Source organism: Anomalospiza imberbis, chromosome 15 (genome assembly GCF_031753505.1).
Source record: "Anomalospiza imberbis isolate Cuckoo-Finch-1a 21T00152 chromosome 15, ASM3175350v1, whole genome shotgun sequence".
Lineage (NCBI taxonomy): Eukaryota > Metazoa > Chordata > Aves > Passeriformes > Viduidae > Anomalospiza > Anomalospiza imberbis.
Window position 1 is genome coordinate 10,031,627 of NC_089695.1, and position 25,299 is coordinate 10,056,925.

General features: G+C 45.4%; 1 long non-coding RNA gene across 1 annotated transcript; it reads left to right on the forward strand.

Moving 5' to 3' along the window:
- Positions 1-11,208: 11,208 nt before the first annotated feature.
- LOC137483035 (uncharacterized) lies at positions 11,209-18,181 on the forward strand. Its single transcript, XR_011004324.1, has 3 exons — positions 11,209-11,972; positions 12,513-12,871; positions 17,423-18,181. It is a non-coding gene; the product is annotated as an uncharacterized lncRNA (long non-coding RNA).
- The last annotated feature ends 7,118 nt before the right edge of the window (positions 18,182-25,299 follow it).

The window sequence follows — 25,299 nt, forward strand, 5'->3', positions numbered from 1 at the left end:
CCACACTCATATCAGTGTGGTTCTTATTCAAAGGAACACATGGCATAAGCCTCGGAATTTTGCCTGTCTTTCCCTGTTTTGCTTTCCCATCCCTCCAATTATTCATCTGCATCTCTCACTTGCTTCTGACCTGCAGAGATGAGCTTCCAGGGTGAGCTGGGGCTCCTGGCTTTGCTGCCCTGCAAAAAATTACATGACATAGTCAAAAGGTGCTTCCACACAGAGCAGAGCTATTTTGGTTATTTCTATCGGTGCATGTGAAACTTCTGAGTTCAGATACAAATCAATGAATATGTTCTTCATTTGGTCTAATGGGAGCTGTGGTACAAACAGGAGAGATGAGGCTGGGACTGAGCAGCTTGTGCTGGGATCCCAATGTAGGCCAGCAGATGCTGGAGGTTGTGCTGAAAGATTGGATTCAATTTGCTCTTCTGCTCTGAGTGCTATGAAATTGGGAGCTGGGTGTGCCAGACCAAAGCAAAGAGGTGGCAGATGGGATGAGGGCAAGATGATTAATTGAAATATACCAAGCAGCCTTGTATTAGCTCCTGCTGTGTGTTCTGAAGTGTGTGGTTATGAGGATCATCTCTGGTTTAGGGGCAAATCTGCTTCTCTGTGGTAGCAGTCCCACTGTGGCCTTCAGAAGCACTTGACTGTCCACATTGCTTACCAAGCTGGGAAGTGAAATTGGAAAAGAAAGGAAAAGAAAGGGAAGGAAAAAAAAAAGGATACACAGGAATAGAGTTTCCAGCTCCCTGAAGCAGTCTGAGAAATAGGGACAGGAGAAGAGGATCTGCAGTAGGAAAGCATTAGAGACGCAGACAGGCATAATGATAGAGACAGACTTTTAGATCAGTAAGAAACTGTGAAGAAAAGCCTGTTCAATAAAAAAAACTGCCATCAGTGAACCACAGGGACAGTATCCACTAAATGACATCATTTACCACCCTGCTTGTTATCATTCATTATGCTGTAGATCCTATTATGTGCTGCTTGATGTGAATCTGGCTCCTGCTGTGTCAGGCACAACACACAAAAAGAGGGGAAAAAATAATTTCTTGCCCCAAGGAGCTCATGGTGAAGAGTAAGGAGTATTTCTATGAAAGGCTGCATTATCAGTTCAGTGCTGGAGGTTCTGGAAGACAGTGATAGGTGGACAATACGTTTCTCAGAGTTTTATAACAAAAGCAAATTATATATATGTAAAGTAGAAATTACAGTTGGCTGAGTGCAAGAAAACCTTGGAGGTATGGCAGTTTCATTTTGTTGAAGGGAAGTAAAACGTTTTAGTGGCAATGGGGATGCTGGAGATTTCATTAGATCTTAGATTTTAATAGGCTACAAATCTTCACTGTTCTAACTCCTGTGGGATATGGGCTTTCATTTGGAGCCCAACAATCCTTGGTAACCACTCTTGCTTTGATATGGTTGCTGCTTCTAATGAAGAATCCAAAAATTCAGCAAGTGATAAGTGCCAGAAAATAGAAGAATTCAGGGAAAGTCTTGTAATCCAAAATGATCTCCTTTTAAATAGCTCCAGGAAGGCTTTATAACACCACTGCAGTCTAAAGGAGCAGCAGGAGTCAGCAAGAAGGATTGGCCAGGAGGAGGCTGTAGTCAGCCCAGCCAGCAGTACCCACAGCTTGGCTGAATTTAGGATAAGCAAGAGTCTTGACTTGTCCTTCATAGGAGGGGTTTGAGGGTATGTTGTTGGTTTTAGGCAAAATTTGCTTGGGTTGTTTTTCTGGTTTTTTTTTTTTTTGTTATTGCTGTTGTTGTTTTGGTTTGGTTTGGTGTTTTTTTTTTTTTTTTTTTTTTTTTTGTAGGGAGCTTCATTTCCAGTTAATAAGGATATATTTGATGATAGCAGAGAAGTGAATTTGCGAAGGAATGATTGCCAGCAGATGGCTTGTAGCTACAGAAGGATGCATCCCAAGCCTGAGGTGTCCTTAACTACCCCAAATGACAAAATTATCCTGAGACCCAAGAGAGAGTGGCTTTTTTCTAAATTCATCTACTGTGGTAAGTGGGGTTGGGTGTTCTTTGCAAGAATGGCAGGGTAAGAGACAAAGCTCCACAAATTTCAGGGTATAAATTAAACCCCACAAAGCCTTCTCAGGCTTCTCCATATGTAAATGTATGTTTAATTCATACATCTCATTGAACAAATTCAGCAAAGTGTAGCAACACAGGACTTGGCTGCCCTGGACTCTGCTACCAACTCCTGTGAGGAAATCCAAGCCTTAGGCTCTGCCATTTGCATATAAAATTTATTTTGGAGATGACCACTGAATGGGTGTGAAGAAGGTGTAGATATTTCAGAGCAGAGGACTTCAATGGGAAATTCACAGCAGGACTCTCTGGCCTGGTCAGAAGAAAATACCTGCTCAGGAGAGGCTGAGGCCACACTAAACCCCAGTGCTTAGTTTAGTCATAGGGACATTGCACATTGCTCTGACTCAGTTTCCTCAATTTAAGTTTAATTGGATTTATTTTGAAGAGTGCACCTTATGCCATAGAACTTACCATATTCCATTTATTTCCACAAGTTCCCATCTGCTGCAGAAATTTCCTCCTTTGTTTCATTGCATTTGACAATAGAAGAGAACTTTCCTCTCTCCACTGGCAGATTAACCATTATAGTTAGTGAAAAATACTGTCCAACAGGGTTAAGTCATCCCACCCAGCTGGCTTTGACTTTGCCATGCCAATTACTAATTTCCATTAAATTCAAAATATGTTTTATGCTGATAAAGCTTCTTAAAGCATTTTCTCTAAAGCTGTATTAAAGAAAGTGATGCTTACATAAGTCCTTTGGAATACCTAATGTGCCATGACTTTTGCTATAAATATGTGCCAGTTCATTATTTTCACTAAAGTTCACAAGTGGGTAGGTATAGATTACTTTACAGTTAAAAGGGGGAAATCTTGGATACTTGCACATGGTCTGGGTAAGCTTGCAAAGCAATCTGCTGTTTTCAGTCTGGCCAAGTGGGTGATTATTTTCTTGGATTTCCTACATTCTGTTTCCTCCTGGGTTTTCCATATTTTTTTTTTATGCTGGCCAGTAATTTGCTGCCTGTAAAAGGTGCTTTACTGTTAGGATTCAACTAGAAAACTCTCTCCCCAAAGTCCAAATAGGTTTTTCACACCAGGGAAGAACTTAAGAAATGTGAGGATGAGAAGAACTTTACAAAAAAAGTGAAGATGGGGTGGGGAGGGAATGTGAGTCCTGGCAGCTGGCTGTGGGTAGAGCTGCCCCACAGCAAATCCCTGCTCTCTGGGACAGACTGGATTCAATGGATCTATCTGCACAGTTTGTCCAAATTTGTCCTTGTTTGTCTCTGACTTCTCCCTTAAAGCTCCTGCAGCCTCAGGGTGATGGGCTGCTGGTCCAGCCTCCACTGTGGGCTGAGAGTGGCTTTGGGATGTTAGTCCACACTGTCTATAACTTAATTAGCCTGTCGGCTAATTGATTGCCTGCTCCTCTCGCTAACAGGCCCAATAAAGCAAGTGGAGGGCTGTCAGTCTGCTGTGTTTGAGGCACCTTGGAGCAAAGGCAGCGTGCCTGGCTGCTAATGAAACTGCTGTCAGCTGAAGGACACTGTGCCTGCTGCTCTGGGGATGAGCCGTCAGCTCTGGGGCACTTTGGTTTGCTGCTTTGCTTTTCCCTGTCATTTTCTCATATAGAAATTATTTCCAAGGTCTTGTGTTCTGTTATAAAAGTCTATAAAATCATCTTTCTGTGACAAAAATGATTCAACACTCTCCATGGTCTTCTCACCTCTTTCATGGTTCAGGAGGTTCACAGCCATGCTGGATGTGACCTCCAGTTAATCCTGAAATTTTAGACTGTAATATGTCCTTTCTTTCTGAACATCAGAAAGGAATTTGCTAATTAGGGGGAAACCAAGGTCTCTCACATGGGGAACATTTTAAAAAAATCAGAAGTGTCATTCTGCTATGACAAATGACACTTAACAATGATAAAATAACATTTCATAGCAGCAGAGGTTATTTGCTGCTGATATTGCAGAAGTCTGGAACTTTGAAGGACTCAAAAAGAAGGAAAAGTAAAGCATGATTCCTTACTTAAAATTAGAGAGGGGTAGGAAATGAAGAAGATGACTCTCCTACCTCCTCAGGGAAAGATGCCCAAAGACCCACCTGGAATGTCTGAAGGAGCAGCAGAGCTGATGATGTCAAGGTGCAGCTTTTTACACTAATTTCCATCACCACACCTTCCCTCCACTCTGAAATTTCCTTTGGGTCACTGAGCTGTGGTAACTGGGCTAGGCTGAACAGGGAGATATTAATTTTGGTGGGGAGAAGGAGGACTTTAGACAAACGCTCGTGGCACTGATAATTCACATCCTGGCTGTTTCGTATTGGTTTCTCAGTGGAGGCAAGCCCTGGGGATGTGACTTTGATTATCTGAATCAGGCAGCTCCAGATTACCTTAATGTGGTGCTGATTCACCTGGAGTGCTCGTGCAGAAAGGGTGATTAACCATGCAGCTGAGCATGGCCGAAGGCAGCTGAGATGGGATCAGCTCCAGGTGCTTGGTGAAATGCTGGGAGATTGCTTAGTCTGGTTTGAAACTGCACCAGGGCAGACTGGAACAGCAGCATTTGCTCTTGATGGATGAGCCCTAATTTATTTCCACTGCAAGAGGCTTTGGTGACAAGGTTACCCTATAAATAATGCTTAAATTGTAATTTTGTTAAGTATCCTTCTCCTGTAGGGGAAAAAAAATAATTGTTGCCTTCTTTGATTATTCCAGATATTCAGTAACCCATCCTCATGTCCAATGCTATCAGTTATTTTATACAATATGTCCTTTTTGGTTTTGTATAATGTATGAATCTGTGTATCTATGTATTTATATACAGACAGATATATATGTATATAGATATGTTTCTCAGGAGAAAGATAATTAATGGAGTGATGCCTGATCCAGCTAAGATCTGCACAGGTCCATCAGAGCCATGGACAGCCATCACAGCTGTACCTGCTGCAAGGTGACATATGGCACTATCCCAGTGGGACAGTGTGTGCCATTTTCAGGAATGTGTCACCACAGTGTTTGCTTCTAAGAGCATTTCCTCTGGCTCACAAGAAATGAGGAGAGGCTTTCTTCCTGACATGCCATGGACAAGAAGGAACAGAAATCAGCCATCAGAGACACCAGTGTGGGGAGGGGAAGGCACAGCCTTGGGTGTGTGTCCCATTTCCAAGGCAGGGTGGAAGCTCAGTGGCTTCAGACTGTGATCCCCGTCTGAGCCCTTTCCTAGAGAGCCTCACATACGGTTCTGGTTTGACGTGGAACAGAAGAAACATAGACAGATGACTTTCCATCCTGGCTCCCTGATTTATTCTGATTCTTTTCACTGGGACAAAATGAAAACCAGGGTTGTTGCTGACAGGTCCAGTGGCACGGGCAGCGCAGCGGCCGCTGCTCCCCAGCACTGTCTGGCTGTGTTCTCTCACTGCTGATGCTCGGTATGGTTTCATTCATGGCACTGACCTTTCCCCAGCAGCTTGTCAGCAGCAGAGGTTTCAGCCTGACAGCTGCCGGTTCCCAAATGTTACCTGGTGCCTGGCTGGGGGAAAGGCAAGCTGCAAACACAACCTTGGAAATCCTCCTCTGTCCCCAGGGGTGTGTGGCAGAGTGGCTGCAGACTTTTCTCTGTTGATTCTTGAGAGTGATAATTTCCCCAGCAAGTGGCTGGGACCTGACTGGTGTTTGGCTTAAAGATTTAATTTTTAATAGAAATTTGGCACTTGATTTTGAGAGCAGCCCATTGTGAAATACCTGCTTAGATTTTAGAATATTTTTTCTACCAAAGACCTTTTTCTTCTTTTGTAGCCTCACTAGGGATGTGTCAGCCAGCAGAAGGCTGGCTGATGTCTCAGATCCAGGCTTTCTGTCTTAAAAAATGAGAAATATTAACATAAAATTGGAAAGTAAAAAGTGTGTAATTTAAACAAATTTAGGGGAGGGGGGAGGATATTTGTTTGTCTTCAACACTTTAATAGACAGGTTAGAAACCTTTCTGCCTGTGAGCGGGTTTGCTGCAGCATGATGTGAGCTTGCAGCAGTCCTGCCAAAAGCAGCATCGCCTGTTTTACCAGTGGGTGTATTGCAAACAGTGTCTGGAAAAACTGTTTAGAGGAGTGTCACTGGAAGTGTTTCAGCCAGGATGACACCTGGGGTAGCACGAGTCAGGGCTAGTGACACAACCTGGCTTGCTTCCTGCGCTCTTCCCAGCCAGGGCTGCAAGGAACAGCGCAGCCCCTGCTGCCCGAGAGTTGGCTCCATCTCCAGCGCTCACCCAGCGCCTCCCCAGCTCCGGGCTCTGCCAGGCTCGGAGATAAATCTGCGGGGGTCATCTCCCCTCGGGGATTTTGGCAGCTGCAGCACACATGGTGCCTTACAGTGAAGCAAGTCTGTCTGCTTTTCCCAGCCCAGGGCTGTGTCTCCTCTTGGATCAGATTCCATCAATGAATCCTGTTCCCCATGCCCTCAGAGACAAGCACGAAGGGCTGGATGGAGATTCCCTGAGGATCACCAGGAACTGGCAGCTACAGTTGCTCAGAACCTCCTCTAGAAACCTGCCCAGTGCTTGGAGGATGTGGAGATGCACGTGGCACGACAAAGGTCACCAGTGGGAATGTGGCTTGGGGATGGCAAAAGGGAGGCACTCCAGATACCAACCCACCACTGGGAACTTTCACTGGTGTGTTTATCTGGGCAGAGGGGGAAGCAGTGTGCTGATATTAACAACTATTAAGTCAATTCTCAGTGTGAAATATTATTTACATGTTTGCCTCAAAAAATCCCCTTCCAAACAATCAAAAAGCCTTTGTAGGGAAACCAAGGAATTTTTAAGGGCATGTAGCAACAGGGCAAGAAGGGGAGTAGCTTTAGATTAGGTATTAGGAAGAAATTCTTGCTTGTGAAGATGGTGAGGCCCTGGCACAGGCTGCCCCATCCCTGGAAGTGTTCAAGGCCAGGTTGGACAGGGCTTGGAACAACCTGGGATCGTGGAAGGTGTCCCTGCCCATGGCAGGGGGTTTGAACAAGATGATCTTTCAGGTTCCTTCCAACCCAAACCAGTCTGTGATTCTACAGTTCTATGAAGTACTGGTACTAAGAGAAGATGCTTGCAAAGGTTAAACAAGTGAGTTGTCCTGCCCTAGAGAGTAAAGGAAAATTCAGTTGGGTCGTGATTGATTTTTGTCAATGGAAGAAACGGAGACAGACTCTGACAGAGATATTCTGTCTACTCTTCCCATCAGGGAAGGACTTGTTTCAGTCTCAGGGAAGTCACTGCACAGGACTCACAGGACTGAGGGTTGGAGCTCCCTGATTCATCTAATGGGAAGAGTAACGTGAAAAGTGGGAAGGGTTCTCAATTATCAGTTTATAGGGCCTAAAAGTGCAGTCCTGCCTCTCTGGAGCCCTGTTGCAATGAGACACTCATCAAGGAGCAAAGTGCAGAAGTTTTGGCTCAGCAGGTCCCATCATTGCCTGGTTAGAAGCCTGGAAAATCACAGGTTGCAGAAGCAGACTGCCTTAACCTAACTACAGATGTGAGCTCTGTAATTACAGTGCTGTTTATGTGCAGAGCCAAGTCTGCTGTGGGACACTTTTCTTGGCTGGAATCAGTGAAAGAATCCAGCAGCCTCATTGACTGAGCAAATCAGGAGTCAGTTAAGTGCATTCTGTCAGCAGAAGGTGATTTTAATACTAGGCTGTGGTCTATCATTAATTAAAATAAACATCTATTATTTGGTTTTGAGATTCTTTCCAAGAAGGAAAATACAGTTTGGAAAGGTTTTCAGAGCTGATTACTTTGCACAGCCTGGACTGTGCTTGAGACAGGCACGAAGAGGCTCTGGGGAAGGAAGACAAGGATGAGGGGGAACAAAAGGTGTTGAAATCAATGTCAGAAATTAGAGAAAGAACAGGCAGGGAGGGAACAGAAAAAGAAGCAGAACAAAACCAAAGAAGACAGACAAAATGTGATTGATTGGGAGGGAGGGTGGCAAAAGACGGCTGAGTGACTGGTGGGGGTGACAGCACAGATCAGGAGCTGGGGAGGTGGGTTTGAGACATTGTCCCTGGGCTCTCTAAGGCCAGGCTGGGGAAGCATTTGCCAGGCATGGTGTTGGTGTGGTCATTGCTCCCTGAGGTGGAGGTGGATGAGATGATTTTGGAGGTCTTCTCCAGCCCTGGTTGTGCTCAGGCATCTCATGGCCCCCTGTGCCTGCCCTCCCCTCACCCAGAGGGACTGCAGGTGGAGATTTTACAGGTCAGATCTTCTCCTGGGTCTCTTTCCAGTTCACACAGGAGGCAGACAGATGCAGGAAGGGCTTGGAGACTCCTGTCTGGCCAACATCATCCTGAGTACACACACGGAGCCCAGGGCCAGCTGCAGGATGTGCTGCTCTTGTCCTGCTGTGGTTATCTGGCAGCAGATACCAGGTAAGCACATCTTTCTGCTGGGAGTGGAGTAGAAATCCCTGGCACCTCCATAAAACAAGTTCATAAGCATCTGTGTGTGCAGGGGTTGTCAGGGGAGTGCTCCAACCCCAAACCCTCATCCCTCAGAGGCTTCCTTCACTGAGCAAATGAACTTTTGTGGTGGCTGCTGTGGTCCTGCAGGGACCTTGTGTCTTCTCCTGTGGCTACAGGAGAGACAAGCCTTCACTTAGCCATAGTCTCTGCTCTCTGTTTAGTTCCCAGCAGAATAAAGAGCTGCTCTTTTATGTGAGGCATAAGGCAGTTTTGAGGGCAGAAGGAGGAAAATGCAATCGAGCTTCACACCATCTCTGTAGACACACACACACACAAAAAAAAAGCAGCTCCCTAAAATCAGTTTTTCTTATGTCTTGATGCTACACCTTTAGAAATCAGAGAAGAATCTACCACTGAAACCAGATTAAATGTTGACACTGTAAGTTTGGATTTTATACTGATAAATAATCAAGAGTAGACCATATGTAGAGAGTGCAAGGTCTGTAGGCAGAGAGATTTTTTTTTTAATTGATCTGGTAGTACCAGAAAATTCTGAGGGCTTTTCACCATCCAAGTGCTTGTAAGTAGGAATAACAGCCTTCAAAATGAAATAGGAATAGAGAAGAGTTATTGAGAGCTTACCTGGATGTGTGTCTCTTAGACCAAGGTGGGAGGGAAAGAAGCAGGTGCAGGTGAGCAGTAAGAGCAACATCTCATCAAGGGCTCAGTGTCTTTTGTGTTTTCTGAAGGTGCCTCAGGCTCCTGTAACCTTTGTACCTGCTGCCTGGTAGAGACAAGTTGGGAAAGGGGAAGTTCAGGCGTGACCTCGGCCACCTCTGGACAGTTGAGGTAGCCAGAGGGGATATTCCAGTTAGTGGGATGGACATGGGATCCAGGACATGGGGGCACAGACTGCAGCCTGGACTGCTGCCTCCTTCCTGGAGCTGGGCACAAGATGTCCTGAGAGAGTGAAGGGCTTGGGATGTTCAGGTGGTTGGAAGATTGGAGATCCTGTAGCCAGGTGCAGATTTCAAGGACCCACAACCCCAGAATGACAGGATATTTCATGCCTTCCAATTTCCACCTGCTCATTCTCATTCCTGAACCCCTAGGGGCCTTCAAGCCCAGGGAATCCCATGCTGTGTATGCATCCATGTCACAACTGAACAAGTTTCCATCATTTTTCACTGCTGCAGCGAAGCCCTCAGAGATGCCTTGAGATTCCCAGGTGAGTGTAGACACAGCCTGAGCTGTGAGGCTCACATGCCATTTGATAAATTCTTAGAAAAATTCCTTAAGAGTATTTAACTCCCATGGGGTTTCTAGACATTGGTGTTGAAGCTAATGGGCAACATCAGCAAAGAATCACCACAATATCAAATGTGACATCAGAGATGTGGCATTGCTTATGTGCTCTAAACTAGTGACTAATTTCAGAGCATTTGTTCAGATGTCCTGTTGATGGGGGAATGTTTTCCTTCCTCCTGTAACTATTTCACACCATAAGGAAATGAAAATTTGCTTTCCAAACAGCTACAGACACTGCCTGCTTTCAAGAAGGTGTGAAATAGAAAAGAATAGAAATACGCTCAGCACCTCCTACGTGTTTCCCTGCTCTCCTTGAGCAGCAGCACCGTGCAGGACGAGGCCCCGTGTTGGCATCAATTTCTGAGTAAACTGCCTCTATAGAAATTGAGCATCTGTTTCTATTAGCAACAGCTGCTTCTGCATGTAAGAGCGTGTTAGTGCATTTAAACACCTCATTATTAAATTGAGTTTGTCTGTGGGTTTGGAAGTTTGGGGTCTATAGGGTGAGGACAGGCTGGTACAGGAGAGCAGGTCGCCGTCAGTGGGAGAGGTGGGAGAGCACGATTCCTACGTTCACCTGTGCAAGAGCCAGGCATCCCCTGCAAACCTCCAGTAAAACCTCAGTAAAGCAGGGTGTTTTGTCAGGCAGCCAGTGCCCGACAGCCAGAGAGGAGCAGAGGCTGATCCCTGCGCCCCGGGCCCTGCTGTGTGTCCTGCTCCTCCCAGCCAGCCAGGACAGACGGACACCGCGGAGAGCAAGGGGCTGGGGTAACACGGGAAAGCACTTGTGGGGCAGTTCAGAACAACGGGATGCTGCCGGTGTGTTCCTGCAGCTATTCCCGGCAGGTCCAGGGGGACGGAAACGCTCTGTGCCATGGCGACGGAAGCAGCACGAGAGCAGCTTTGCCTTTCCCTGGCACGAGTGCCGGCTGCAGCATGGGCGGGCTGGCACGGGACAGGAGCCAAGCCGCTCGCTCGCTCCCAGCCGGGGGATGGAGCCCAGCATCTGCTCTGCTCTGCCCTGCCGGTACCCGCACGTCTGCCGCCTGCATCCGCCGCAGGGAATAAACACGCGCTCGGGAGAGGCTGGGTGTGGGAGGGTGGGAGGCTGCACAGCAGGAGCGGCTTCAGCGAACAGCAGCTCTCGTTCACAGAGCAGCCAGCCCAGCCAGGGGAAAGGCTGGAGAGCAGCCACAAGGCAGCCGTGAACGTTTTTTCCTATTTAGCTGCAGGGATTTTGTTGCAAGTCCCAAGGAGACTTTTTAATTTCCTTTGGAAAATAGGCTACAATCCCCCAGAGAAATGGCATGTGACAAGATTAGGGCAGGAATCACCAGTGAGATGAGCACCCAAAGTGAGCCATGAGCGTGTTTCACTAGATGTGTGAATATTTCATTCTGCTGTGCTAAAGCATCTCTTAAGGTATCAGTATTCTCTCACTGAAGAAAACAAACCCATGAAATTCAGAGAATACACAAGGTGAAAATTACATTGATGTTCCTCTCAGGCTCTGAACTTCCTTGCATACAAGCTTTGTCCAAGTGGAACTTACAATTTTCTGCCATAGAAACACTAAATTCTTCTGACTCAGAAAGTTGGGCTGGAAGGACTAAAACTAATCAGACAGGGTTGTTTGGTAGCTTATAGCAAACCTTAAAAGCTGGGCCAAGCTTATAGCAAACTCAGCTAAGTAGATTAACTTGTATGAATCTTGCAAGCTGTCAGCCCCTTGCCCAGGATTTGTATCGGGCACTTTGGACACTCCTTGGCAATTCCCCCTGGCTGACAGTGCCTGCTCACTCCCGATGCACTGAGCAGACAAACTTTTCTGCTCTTGGGCTTTTGTATTTCAGCTAGTTTCCCTGAGAAGGGGGAAGGGAAACACATTTACGTATTGCCATGGTTGCAAAATCTGGCATTCCAAAGGCAAATCAACTCCCTTTGTGTGTTATTGGGTCAGCTGTGATGAAATGAGGGGCAAAGAATGTGTCTGAGCCCTTCAGATTTGGAAAGTTCAATGAGAGAAGCATTTAAATGGCAGCAGGACGTCAGCTGTGATCTTGCTGAAGCAGCTGCAGAAAACATCTCCACTTGATGCTCACATCTCCTCAGCTGATAATAACCACTGTCACAACCAAAGGTGACAAAAATTACATAAAGGCTACTGTATCTGCACGAAATCAGCTGGTTTATTTTGACAACCTTCATTGGTACAATTAGTGACCGAACCCTGTGAGCTGAGCTCGGTGGAGGGGGTGGAGGGGGAAAGGTGTGCAGGCAGTGTCTGCATCTCCAGGTCACAGCAAACAGCCCTAGGGTTGGGGTGGAAAGAGGGCATGCATGCAACTTCTTAAATTCCTCTAGGCAAGTCTCCTCTGGAGAAATCTGGCATAACACGGATGCTTTTAAGGTGTTTTAGTCATCTTGTAAAAACAGCACAATGGTGAATGCCTGAAGAGAGCAGCACCTCTGCTGTTTGGGAAGTAGGCGGCAGCTGACTCCTGTGGGTTTCCTGGATCTCTGAGGTTTGCTCAGCAGGCAGCTTAGGGAATACTTTCTGGTATGGTTGCTGAAAGATCTTGCTTTTGCATGATGTTAAAAGGAAAAAAAAAATGCACCTCTCATGTACTCTGGCTTTGTTGCTGTTTAAAACTGAGTATTTGCTGGTTTTCTCTTGCAGTGCTAATCCTGTGCCTTATTGCTGACTTTTATCAACAGCCCCTCTGATGGATGCCATTGTTTCTCTGCTCAGTACAGCCAGGAAAACACATTCCTGTGAGACCCTGCTCCAGAGAAATACATCCCGGGGCTGTACGAGCTCCCGAGGTCAGCAGTGGAGGTGCTGCCCTCTCTGCTGGCTGTCCACAACCTTCCCCGAGGTTGGGTGACAGGGGCTCAGGCTGGGAGCACGGCTGGGATCATTCCTGCCAGGTATCCATCTCTAATCACCCTCACCTTCCGCAGTGGGAAGGAACTGATACTGAAACCTGTTTGCCTGGAAATGAGCTTTTCCTGAGCAGCCTAATGCTCAGCTTCTAGGTGAGTTTCTATAAATGTGTTTATAATGATTTACCTAATTGCAAGTACTTTCACAAACGATTTTGTTAGCACTTACTGGGACTACAGTAACATCTGAGGTTATACTGATGAAAATGTAATGTGACATGATAGCATGATAACACCACCAAAAGGACTGATCTGAGAGGGATTAACATCAAGATCCCAGTTGTGGGTGCTTAGTTAGGGGCTCTCAGTGCAAGGAACTGCTCTAAAGTGTGGACAGGCAAGGGGTCTGGGGAGAAGGGAGATAGTAGGGATGTAGAAGAGAGGAGAATGAAGGACAGCAGGAGACCAGGACCCTTTCTTAGAAGCATTGTCAGGGATCATGGGCACTGACAGAAAGAAAACATTTTTTTTTCAAGTGACTGAATAAGGCATACTGGTTTTCCCTGTCTTTTTCTCCTAAAATGACATGAGAATTGCAGGGTAGCTGTTGCTGAAAAAAGACAGTTCTGTCTAGAATACAGAGCCCATAGAGGGGAGTTCTGTGCAGCAGGTACAGAGGAACAGGTATTCAGCATCACTGGTGCAGGGCACAGCCCTTTGCAGATGCCCCTCCCCAGCAGGTAAGAGTGGAGCTTTATCCTCTGTGGGGCACATTCAGAGGGACCATGGAAGGTGCAGAGGGGACATTAACCAGGGAATGAGGACATTTGGCCTCTGCCCGGGAGTGCTTTTGTTTATAAATCAGTATCCACTTCCCAGGAAAATATTTTTGATGTTGACTTCAGACATCCTCTCTGGGAGACAGCCCAGCCTCCTGCCTTGCCCAAGAGACAATAGAAGGAAAACAAGCACAATAGGTGCATGTGCTAAACACTTTAATGAGCACTTCCACACCATTCTCCTGCATTTCCCCACATCCCCATGAGTCAATAAGCACCTCATGCAGCTTTCTAGATAGTGTGCAATAAACTGATAGAGCCATGGACCAGCCCCAATATCAGCTCTCATTCCCTGAATAATTGATGGAGATGTGAGCTGATTTTGTGCCATGTGTGTTGTCTCAGTGACTATTCCCACTAATCCCTGTGCCTGTGTAAGCTTCCTACAACGAGATTATGCTTAACATATTTCAGATACAATTATACCCATTTGTGCAAGAGGCACTGTGGCAATTTTTGCACATGCACAAATGCCCAGTTGATTGATCTGCACCTGCAAACAGAAAAGGGCCCTTGAATTTGTTGCCCTGTGGCTCTGGAGGATGTGTGTCTCTTGTTTTCTCTGGTTCATTTTGAATAGTAAGTTAATGATAGAGCACAAATCCCCAGTGATTATGCTCTGGTCTCCATTGTCACCCAACATAATGTTCTCCTGTGGCTCTTTGTGATGATGCTCTGTGATGCACAGAGCATTCAATAGGAAGTGCTGTAAGTTCTGTACTAGAAAGCCAGCGTTTATAGTAGTTACTTGGGACAATTTTATCTCCTGGAGACAGAGCTTTTAAATTATGACTAATACATGTTATTTGGGAGTCTTTAATCTCCAGCTCTCTCTCTCAGATATTTAGCCCAGATATACTTACATTGCTCCCAAACCACTCAGCCTTTCTCTTCCAACGCACATGAGAGAAATTTTTATGGTTTATGTAAATGGAAAATTATCAGGCTTCAGAAAATTTATTTCTTTTTAAATATTGTTTACATACAACCAGTAAGAGGATCTGGACTGAGGGATGTGGATGACAAAGCCTTGTAAAGAGAAAAGATGTGAGCAGAGAGGACTAACTTCCCATTCATTTAGACATTAATAAATAATAAAAATGCTGGTTTGGGATGAAATTCTGCCTCCATGTCCACCAAGACAAGCTATTTCAATAAAGTTGTTCTGACTCTGAGCTCTGTGTGGTTGCAGTAACTCAGGATCTGTTCTGATCATTCCTGCCTCTCTGCTGACTCTCTCTGACAGTTTACTAACAGCTTTTCAATTACCTGAACCTGTGAAAAGCTCATATAAATATCTGATTTCATTTAGTGTTTTCCATCATGCTCTAGGTTACACTCAGTGCTTATTATCTTTGCATGTTTTGGAAGCATGTGACTACAAATATAATTTAGTGTGAGTATTCAGAATGAGGGATTGTTGGGAATTTTTCAATGAAACAGTTTTGCAGAAGAAAAAGAGTTCTCAAAATGGCAATGCAACACTAAAGCCAAAAATTGTGCTGGGAAAGGTGATTGCTCTGGGTATTGGAGAACGGGATACTTCTTTTTTGGAAAAATAATAAAAAAACATTTTTAGGAAGTTCTTAATTTCATCCCTCTGCCAAACCAGATCTTTCTGAGTGCTTTTGATGGACAGAAGATTTTTGGCAGAATGAGACTGTTCCTCTCTGCCTTTTGTAGCTTTAATCACTGTTTTCCCTGTTGTTCATGTGATGAACTCCAAACCATAGCTTGGTTGGCAGCTAAGTATCTCTTTAAATCACTACTGGTTTCTTCTATGTCGTTAATATTTTATTTATGTTGTATTAAATTTCACATCAGTCTCCATGCCAACAGTTCATGCCAGCAGCAATGTCTGACAGAATAATTTAAATCCTCAGAGATATGAGCAATTCTCTTTTGAAAAGCATCACAAAGTTGGATTCATTTTGTCCTTGTTTAGCAGAGTCAAAGAGTCAGGCCTGGACATAAAATCACAGAGTGGTTTGGGTTGGAAGGGACCTTAAAGATTATCTTGTTCCAACCCTCTGCCATGGCAGGGACACCTTCCGCTGTCCCAGGTTGCTCCAAGCCCTGTCCAACCTGGCCTTGGACACTTCCAGGAATGGGGCAGTCACAACTTCTCTGGGCAACCTGTGCCAGTGCCTCCCCCCCCTCAGAGGGAAGAATTTCCTCATAATATCCAATCTAAACCTGCTTTCCTTCAGTTTGAAGCCGTTCCCCCTTGTCCTAGCACTACAAGCCCTGGTAAAAAGCCTCTCTCCAGATTTCTCTTAGCCCCTTCAAGTCAAAGGCCACAAAAACGACCATCCCAGAGCCTTCCCCCTCCACACTGAACAATCCCAGTTCTCTCAGCCTTACATGTTCCTCCACTGGCCCATGTCTGTGGGGACACCAACAGGAGCATCTTTTCACACAGGGGGAGCTGAGGACTAAAATTCAACCTGGCATCAAATGCCATCTACAACTGACCAAATCCTTAGGGAAAGGCAGAGCCTTTTGCTAGACCAGATGATAATTCTGGTAAATCAGAAGGTTTTGAACAGAAAGTCCCTTCCTCAGGACACTTGCAAACTCTTGCTTGTGGAGTTGCACCATTCTGGCTACACCCCTGTTGCTGCTCTCATTCCCATGTAAGTGCAATTATTTTATTGCATGTTTATTTTATTTTTCCCATCTGCTTGGCTGATGTCAAGCAAATCTCTTCGATGCTGGTCTGGAGATAAAGCCACTGAGAAGGAAAACCAGCAGCCAGCTTAACTCCTCCTTAGCCATGTACAGTATGGTCTCAATTTGGATTTCTTTCTTTATTTATTTATTGTTATATCAGCCCTTAATAGATCTCCAGTAAAGAGCAAGGAATGGTACCCAGTCTCAGAGTTCAGTAAGAGCAGACTGCTCTGTTGGGACTGCATGGCATCCATCCTGTTCTCTCTGGGGTGTCACAGGAGCACCGGAGAAATGCAAAAACCAATAATAAAACAGTGAAAAGTTGAGTAGAAATAAAAAAGAAGAGTAAATTATTCATGTTTAAATAAGAGAAGAATATGAAGGAGAATACAACCAAAAATGGTTGGAGTCTCAAGAGAAAGAGCAGCAAAAAAATTTTAGTGTGTTTCTTCATCTTTTCATTCAAGGGATTCAAGGGACCCCTAAAGAATCACTAATTGAAATGCAAAGTCTGGATAAAATAATGTGTAAATGGGGATAATGTAATGCCACACAGGGAAGATTTGACACAAAACACTTCAGACTCCTGGGGCCTGACAAATTCAAATTTTCTCCCACCATATTCTCAAAATCCCAAATCTGCAAGACTTGGGAAATGCCATTAATCACAGGTGTAGCCAAAGGCAGAGATCCAGGAATCAAACTGCCTTCATAAGCCTCTGCACCAGAGGGGATTAGAGAGAAATGAGTTTACTGTGGAGTTAGCACATATCATCCATTCCAAGGAGCAATTTGTCAATAGACAGCACATCTCTGCCAGTGGAGGGGAAGCAAAGAAAGACCCAGGCAACAACTGCAGCTTATACACGTGTCTGTATTGATTTTCCATGCCAATTAATGCCAGTAAAAATACATCCCTGGAGACCACACAGCATGAACTGTAGGCAAAATTGCCTCTCTTGAGACTGCAGCTGCCTTTGCAGCCTCATGGTATCAACCCTCCTTATTTGCTTCTGCTTCTTTTATTAAAAATCCACAGTGGGAATGGTGCATCTTCCTGCCCTTGAAATGTAGTTGAGGGAATATCCATCTGTTTCAACAAGCCAAATCTATCCTCTATCTTGTTATTTTTGTGTTTTGTTTCATTCTTTGTGAAATATAATGAATGGTCTTGCTTATTTCTCCCAACTAGCAATTATTTCAGAGATCAAATCACAAGCAGCCCTATAACCTTCTGATAGTGCAGGATTATGAAAGACCTGCAGAAGTGCCATGCAGACTCTGCTGAGAAATCTGACAATTTAAGAGGTTCCATCCTGGTCCAGACAGCGATGATTTTTGATACCCTTTTAAAATATCCTTCCTTTTTTCTGTTCTGATGGGTATTGGAGTGAAATCTGCAATCTTTCTGCAGATGGGAGGGCATTTGACAAGTCACTGGTTTGGATGGTGCTAACAGCCATCCTTTACATGTCTTGTCTTGGTTTAATAGGTAGTTGCAGCTGTGGGATCATTGCTTTAGTTCACAGTTCTGTTCTATTATTAGATATTGGAGGAATATGAGAACATGGATAGCTTGTGTTAAACTACCAGTTCCTGTATTTATTAGCACCACCTGGGAGATTAAAACAGCTGCTGTCACTCTGCAGAGTTATCTTCAAAGCAGGGGAGATCTCATGAATACATGATCAAAGCACCCTCACTTTGTCCCTTTGTGCAGTAATTACAGATGGAAATGTTCTCTGAAAAGGCAGCACTGGCTCTGGTGAAATAGCAGGCAGAAGCTTTGCCCTGATGTGGGAAAGCAAAGCCAGCCATGGAATCACAGAATATCCTGAGCTGGGAGGGACCCATGAGGATCACTGAGTCCAGCTCCTGGCCCTGCACAGGACAGCCCCAGAGATCTCACCCTGTCCCTGGGAGGGTTGTCCAGGCACTCACTGAGCTCTGTCAGGCTTGGTGCTGTGGCCACAGCCTGTTCCAGCACCCAGCCACCCTCTGGGTGAAGACACCCAACCTAAAGCTCCCCTGACACAGCTTCGTGCCAGTCCCTGGCAACTTCAGTGGTTCAAACACGGGAAATGCTCCATGGCTGTGATGACCTCCTGGGAGAGGGAGCCACAGCGGGAGAGTCAGCAGTGCCCTCAGTGAACTGTGAACACCTGGGGTACAAAGATGGCTCCTTATTCACAGCGACCAGGACCACATTTATAGAAAAACTCCTTCTGTGTTCTTTTGGGATAATTTCAGCTCATTTTGCCACAGCTGCTGAGCAAGATCCTGCCTCTCCAGAGTCTGGGTGGGACCTCCCTCCTCTGCACCCAAGGGAAAACATATTTACCTTGAAAACAGCAAGGTAGTCTGTCCTTTGGAGGAGAATGGGAAGGAACTGTTGGAGCTCAGATGGGGTAAGAAATCTGTGGCAGAGCCACTGGCTCATGTTCCTTGCATGTGTGGGCAAAAGGGACTCAATAAATAATGCAGCAAATGCACAATTAATAATTTAGGCACCATGAAGCTTGGATGAGAAACACAGGAACCCCTCCTAAATTTAAAGTGCCTCTCACTTTTTGCATGGCAGGATGGCATCAGCCTCTGGGACCTGTGTTGGTGGCATCCTGGACTTGCCTCTGCCCACCATGGCTCCAGGGCAGCAAGTGACACACACTGAAAGGCAGCAATGACAGCAAAGGCATTGCTGAGTGAGCAATTTGAACATTAATTTGCATTTATGTAAATTGCACCTGTGTCACATGGCTGCAGCCCAGTGCAAGGTGACGTGTGCTGGAGGTGTGTGTGGTGGCTCTGGGTCAGTGAGTTTATGGTGGGTCACCTCTGGGACCTGCTTGGTGCTGCAGTTCAAAGTCTGAGAGGATGTTGTGGTTAATGATAAATCTGATCTTCCTTCTTCAAAAACTGTGGGAACTACTGAGGGGAGTGTGAAGCTGGAGGCCAGTGAGAGAAAATCAAGACACAGGCAGGAGCTGGATCCCTACAGCCCCTGTGCTCTAATGGAGCCCTCAGAATAATTATGAATAAAGCACTGTTTTCCAAATCACTTTCTAAAATAAACCATCCAGATGGCTGTAAGGGAAGACCTAGTCATCAGTGTGAGTAATGCTTATTTGGAGTACATTACCCATGAATTGTGTACAGTTGTGCTGGATTGTGCACAGTGAGGCTCAAAGGGATGCAGAAGCAGGAATATCACAAGTGCCAGACAGTGGTGGTCCACACTGTCATTCTGGGCTTGGCCTGTGGGACAGTCCTGAGAGCTGTTTCAGTGTCTCACATGGAATGTGTAGAGAGGAAGAATGCCTTTTCTTTCCTACAGCTTTATAGGTTCCTGGGTCACTCAGAAATATGTATGAGGTGATACCTGGGGCTAAGAAAAGGTGAATGTTCTCTCTGTCCTTTCTGGGAGAGGTGGACAGGATAGAGACATCTTCTGATTGTCCGTGTGAACAAGGTTATTTGGCTTTTCAGCCAGTGCTGGCATTCTTACCCCTCCATTCCCCCAGAGTGTCCAATTCAACTTTGATAAAAACGAAATGTGAAAAGCAGCACTCACACAGAAAGGCAAAACCCCGGTGCTCTGCTAGGGCTGCCTGTGTCTGCTGCAGCACAACAGAGTATAAATTCACTGTAACTATACATTCACAGAGGTGTTTCCCAGCTAACACCTTGTTTAGTGCTTGCACTGCAGTGCCTGGGATGTGCAGAGCTGTGCTTGAGTGCTTTTTATGGGTGCACTCAGCAGGATGGCTTCCAGCAGCATTTGTGCCTAGGTGGTGAGGAATCGTCACTAGGTCTGCTGGAATTGTCACTAGGCTGAGGAATGCTGGAAGGGCCTTGTTGGCTTCTGCCATTCCTCAAACCCTGAGTGAAAATCTCTCCATAGACAACATCCCCATGGTGTTCTGGGGGCTGCTGGAAAGTGCCTCCCCAGTGCCAGGACAGGTGGAGGGGCCGTGCAGAGCCCCCACCCCACCGGGTCCCTTTAACGGGGCCCACCTGCACATGGCAAGAGCTTCAGCTGAGAAAAATACCACCTGAAACTCAGTTTGGCCACTGCACACTGATTTGCATCACCAGACTTAGTGCCAAATTACAGCCCAAGGAATTGCAATGGCTTTATTTATTTAATTTTCCTGAATGCAATTTTTATTAGCTGTGAAATCAAGCTCTTTCTGGAAGTATGTGAGCAGCCTTCATGTATAGGAAGATTATAATGGTGTAGCAGAGAAACCAAACCATTGGAAGTTCTTGAGGCATAAATTCAAATCCTCATTAATCTCTGTGGGCTGCATCTCAAACATGAATTTTTACAGAATGTGGGTGGTGTTTCCAAAGTGAGTTGCTGGAATTGGTTGGCTGAGAGGATTGACTTAGATAACAATGTGTTTCTGAACCACAGCCCTGTGCCTGAACATGATGCAGGCTGTGGTTCAGGGGGTGCCCATGGCACGGGGGTGGCTCCAGGACCTGCAGCTCAGGGCTGTGGGAAGCACTGGGAGCCGTGGGACTGACACACAGAGCTGTTGATGGACTCATTTTGATTTTTCTGATCTTTACTAATTCAATTATAGCATGCTTTTAAGTCTGCTTTATTCTTTTCTCAAGAAACAATTGAACTTCTTTATCTGGGCCAGCTCAGCTTTTTTGCTGTGAATACCCAATTTAAGTTGGCATGTGGTGGATGTGTCATCCCCACAATTCTGTATCACTCCTGCCTTGCACCCCAGCCCCAGAGGAGTCCCTTGCTACTGACAGAGCATCTCAGGTGTTGCTGGAGACCTGAACACCAGGAATAAATTGATGCTGGCTTTGGAGAGCTGCTCTTGGCTCCCGAGCCTTCACCTGGCTTTTGTGCTTCTGTGAGCCCCAAGGTCGTGGGTTTAAGCTGTTATAACTCAACGAGGTCTGAGTCACTGCTGCCAGAAGACTAGCAAGAAATAATCTTCTGCACTTATGGAATTCAGCTTGTGACCGGAGTGCTGTCTTTAATTAAGGACAGCCTTTGTGCCTAGAAAGGGCAACAAGAAGGAGGCTTAAGGCTCCATTCCAGCTCCAAGAAGGATGAATGCTGAAGGGATTCCCCTTCAGATTTTGGGAAAAAACTGTCAGTCATTCTGCTATCACAAACATCTTGGTACCTCAGATGTAAGAATTGTCCATATTTTTTTAGAAATACTACCAAAATTGTAAGAATGGATTAAGGAAACCCTGTAAGTAAGATGACAGCAGAAACATGCTTTTTTTTTTTTTTTCTTATTTAAATCAGTTTGGTGTTGGCTTATGTGGGTACAGATAGGAAGAAAATCTAACCTTTATATTTTCAAATCAGTTCAAATAGCAGAATACCTATATTAGGGAAGCAGCAGTTCTGGCCACAGGAGGTCCCACACAAAATATTCAGCTGAAGAGGGAATTTTCTTCTGGAGCTCTATATCTATATTTTGTGCAGGTACAAAGGAGAGATAATGAAAGGTGTTTTCCTCTGGGAGCCAGCAGACACTTAAAAAAAAAAAAAAGAGTAAGACAGTAAAAAGCAGACAACTTCTCTGAGTGCATCAAAGTCAGCTGAAGAAATATTTGCTTTCTCAAGAAAACACTGCATCAATATTTCTTTTTTTTTTTTAATAACAGAGTTTAATAAGCGCCTGATCCTTGTGGCTTTATGGGCTGTTAAAACGCGTGGGCTACAATGAGCTGGAGAAAAACCCTACAGAAAGAGGAGATTTTTTTTTTTTTTTTCCTGTAGTTTTGCTTTTACTGCTGAGCATCCCGGAGGCAGAGCTGTGGATTTCTTGTTCGTGAGCACAGCCTGCTGGCTCCCACTGCAACCAGCAGCAAGAGACACGGCTCCAGCCATCTCCCTTCTCTCCCATCCCTTCTCTCTCATCCACAGCAGTTTGTGTTTGGGAGTGCTCTGGGCTGTGTTTTCACCTCATACCCACTGAAATCCCTATGGGACAACCGTAGCTTATATATAAATATAATAAATTAAATATAGAGAAACTCCTCACAGCTCTCTGCAGGTACAGGAGCTTTGAACATTTACAGTTAAAAGCCAGGGGCAAAACTCCTGAAAAAAACAATCAATCAAACAAACAGCAAACAGTTTCTTCCTCTCAGAGCACCAGGTACTTGGGGGGCTGAGGGCTTACTGCAGGCTGGGCATCAACTGACATTACCGGGCACAATTGTTCCACCACCTTATGATGCTGTCTCTGAGCCAAAGCCAGAGTCTGGGGTCAGGGGTGGCTTTTGGCAGACTCTGCAGCTGGATCCATGCTTTGTTTGTCCCCAGGGGTTAGCTCTGAGCCAGCACAGCTTGGGTAAAGGTGTTGACAGGCAGTAGTTCATGCTGGTGGCTGTAACTCCAATTGAGAAAGGGCTTTTATTTTCCCTTATGCCTGCTGGCACCTGTGGTAAGCACATTTCTCTCTCTCTCAGGATTTTTCATAGAGGTGCACAGAGAGAAAGAAAGAGAAAACAATTTCTATTTCTGCTCCTTATTTTTCCCATGTGGAATGTGTTTGGAGAACTGTTTACCTGGGGTGATTGCTTGGTTGGATTCTGGTGAGGATTGTTTGAGCTGATGGCCAATCCAATCCACCTGTGGCTGGACTCTCACGAACAGGGTCATGAGTTGTGAGTTAGATATGGTAGTTAGAAAAGTAGGTTTGTAGTTTTAGTATCTTCCTTTATATAGTATATTAATGTATTATAGTATAGTTATAATAAAGAAATCATTCAGCCTTCTGAACTGAAGTTGGACATCATCATTTCTTTCCACTGGGTTTGCCTGCATTTTACAATAGACACCCATTTTTTCCTCTCATTTAATTATATTTTTAGTTGGACCTTCCCCTCTTCATCATTTTAACTTTAGGATGGATGCAGAACATGAGCCCCAAATGTTTTTTTCTAAATCTTTAAAGAAACCCAGTGGTAAAATTCAGAGTGCATGGACTTCAATTCACCCCACAGGGCAATGAGGCACAGGCAGGTGATGCACACCTCAGTCTCCATGCTACAGCTCAGCTGCCATGAGTGCAAAGTTCCTCTCTCATTCTCATTCCTCTCCTGCCTGCAGACACCTGCTCCCACCTTGTTCTGCTCTGAAAGCAAAACCTGCTCTAAGTTTGTGGTTCAAGGCTGCGATATCATCCCTTCCATCCTGCCCTGGAGGAGAGTGGCAGCAGTTTCACCCCAAGACCCTGCTGCTCTCTGCAGCTCCTGTGCCTGTGCTGGGCTGCCTCTGCCACCACACCCCTCCAGTGTGTGTCCCACAGGGATTCCTGTCACAGCAGGAACAGTGACTGCAGGCATCACCACAGATGTGGCTCTGCTGTGATGCCTAGATGGCAGCAGGGACCAACCAGCTGTTGCCAGGTACACAACAAACACTTCAGAGTGTTTAATAAGCACGAAAGCCTCCCTCTAGTCGTGTCTTTTCACTCTGCAGTGAACGTTGCTTCTGATGAGGTGTCTGTAATTCTCTCCCTGCTGTACTTTGATCTCTCTAAGGCTCTGCCTGAAAGCTGGGAGCTGGAGTTCTGCTGCTGGAGTTCTGCTCCTAGGTGTGCTTAGAGGCTGGCCCTCCAACAAGCCTGCTGGCCTCTCCTCACCCAAAGGCTTGCCTGAGATCTGTGACAAAAATAAAAGTCCCCAAACTATGGGGTCACTTGACTGGCTGCAAATGCAGAGTTGGGAATACTCCTTTTCCTAACTTCTGAGCATATGCTGAAGCTCTGTCTGTCTGTCCTAGCTGGCTGCAGGAATGACTGACAAAACCAGTCAGTGCTGCTTCTAAACACATGAGCTCAACAAGCTTCTTTTTAGGGTAAGCTCAATTTTTAAATTATGTTTGGAAATCATGGTGAAGATTTGGCCCAAAGCATATTATTGTACAAAAAGCACTTTTGCATCAAACCAGCTTTTTAATTTCATGGAAGCTTTCATCTTCAAGTGAAAACCTTGGAGTGAGTTACTGCAATCCCTGCTGCAGCCCCTGCCATCAGAAGGGATGCTGGTACCAGGGCGAAGAGGCTGGGAGCCCTGCTCCAGAGGGAGAGCACGGCACAGTGCAGGATGCTCCCAGCTGCTGGGGCACAGGCACAGATTTCTATCAGCTTGTTTTCAGAAGCAACTTGCTATGAGTCTGTGCCACCCGCTTGGATGTACAAGGGTGTGGCTGTGACAGCCTGGTCAGAGAGCGAGAAAACCAGGTGAGTTTTCTCAAGGTTGGCTTGTGAGATTTCAGAGAGCTGTAGAGAAACAGTGATAGCTTGTTATAATAAACAACCTGCAGGTGGTGTTTTCCTAGTCTCTGTTTTCCTGTCTTTCTCAAAGATTGTTTATGAAAAAGGTGGTTTTCGTTAATTAGCCAGGCAGGTGAAATGTATTGATTAATTGGCCAATCTGGTCTGTCTGTATCAGAACAGTCTATAAAAAGAGAGAATTTTCGTGGTGAAGATGCTGCTGTGCAAACCAGCCTTCAAGTGAGTCTGTGCTGTTTCTTACTCAACAGCAACACAAGGGAGCAACCTTCATCTCCTGCTCCCTCCCACACGGGCGTGCTGTGCTGCCAAAGCTGTGCCCACCCTGGGGCAGCTGCTGGAGAAGAGCCTGGACTCAGGGCAGTGACTTCACACAGAAATTCATCTCCTCACCAGATCCTCCGTGCTTCTGCTATGTAAGCCTAATTGCAGCACAATAATTAATCATTAGTAAGGGAATTAAATATTAGTCTGTATTACAGTAAACATTAGTTGTATATTAACAGGATCATTAGCTGCTCATTAACTGTTTAAGCTCTTCAAAATCCCCTTTGTCACACTGCAGGTTTGTGTTAAATGTCTGTTTCAAAAGACCTGAAGCAAGTGTCCTTTTACCTGCTGCAAAAGGCATCACAAATTCCAGAACCAGTTTAATTATTTTGTTCCTTTGGTTTTAATCTCCCTTTCTGTTTGACTTTATTTAAATTCAACAAAAGTGAAGACATATCATTGATATAGACCCACTAAAATCTCCCAGGCATTGAAGGGAATGACTTCCCAA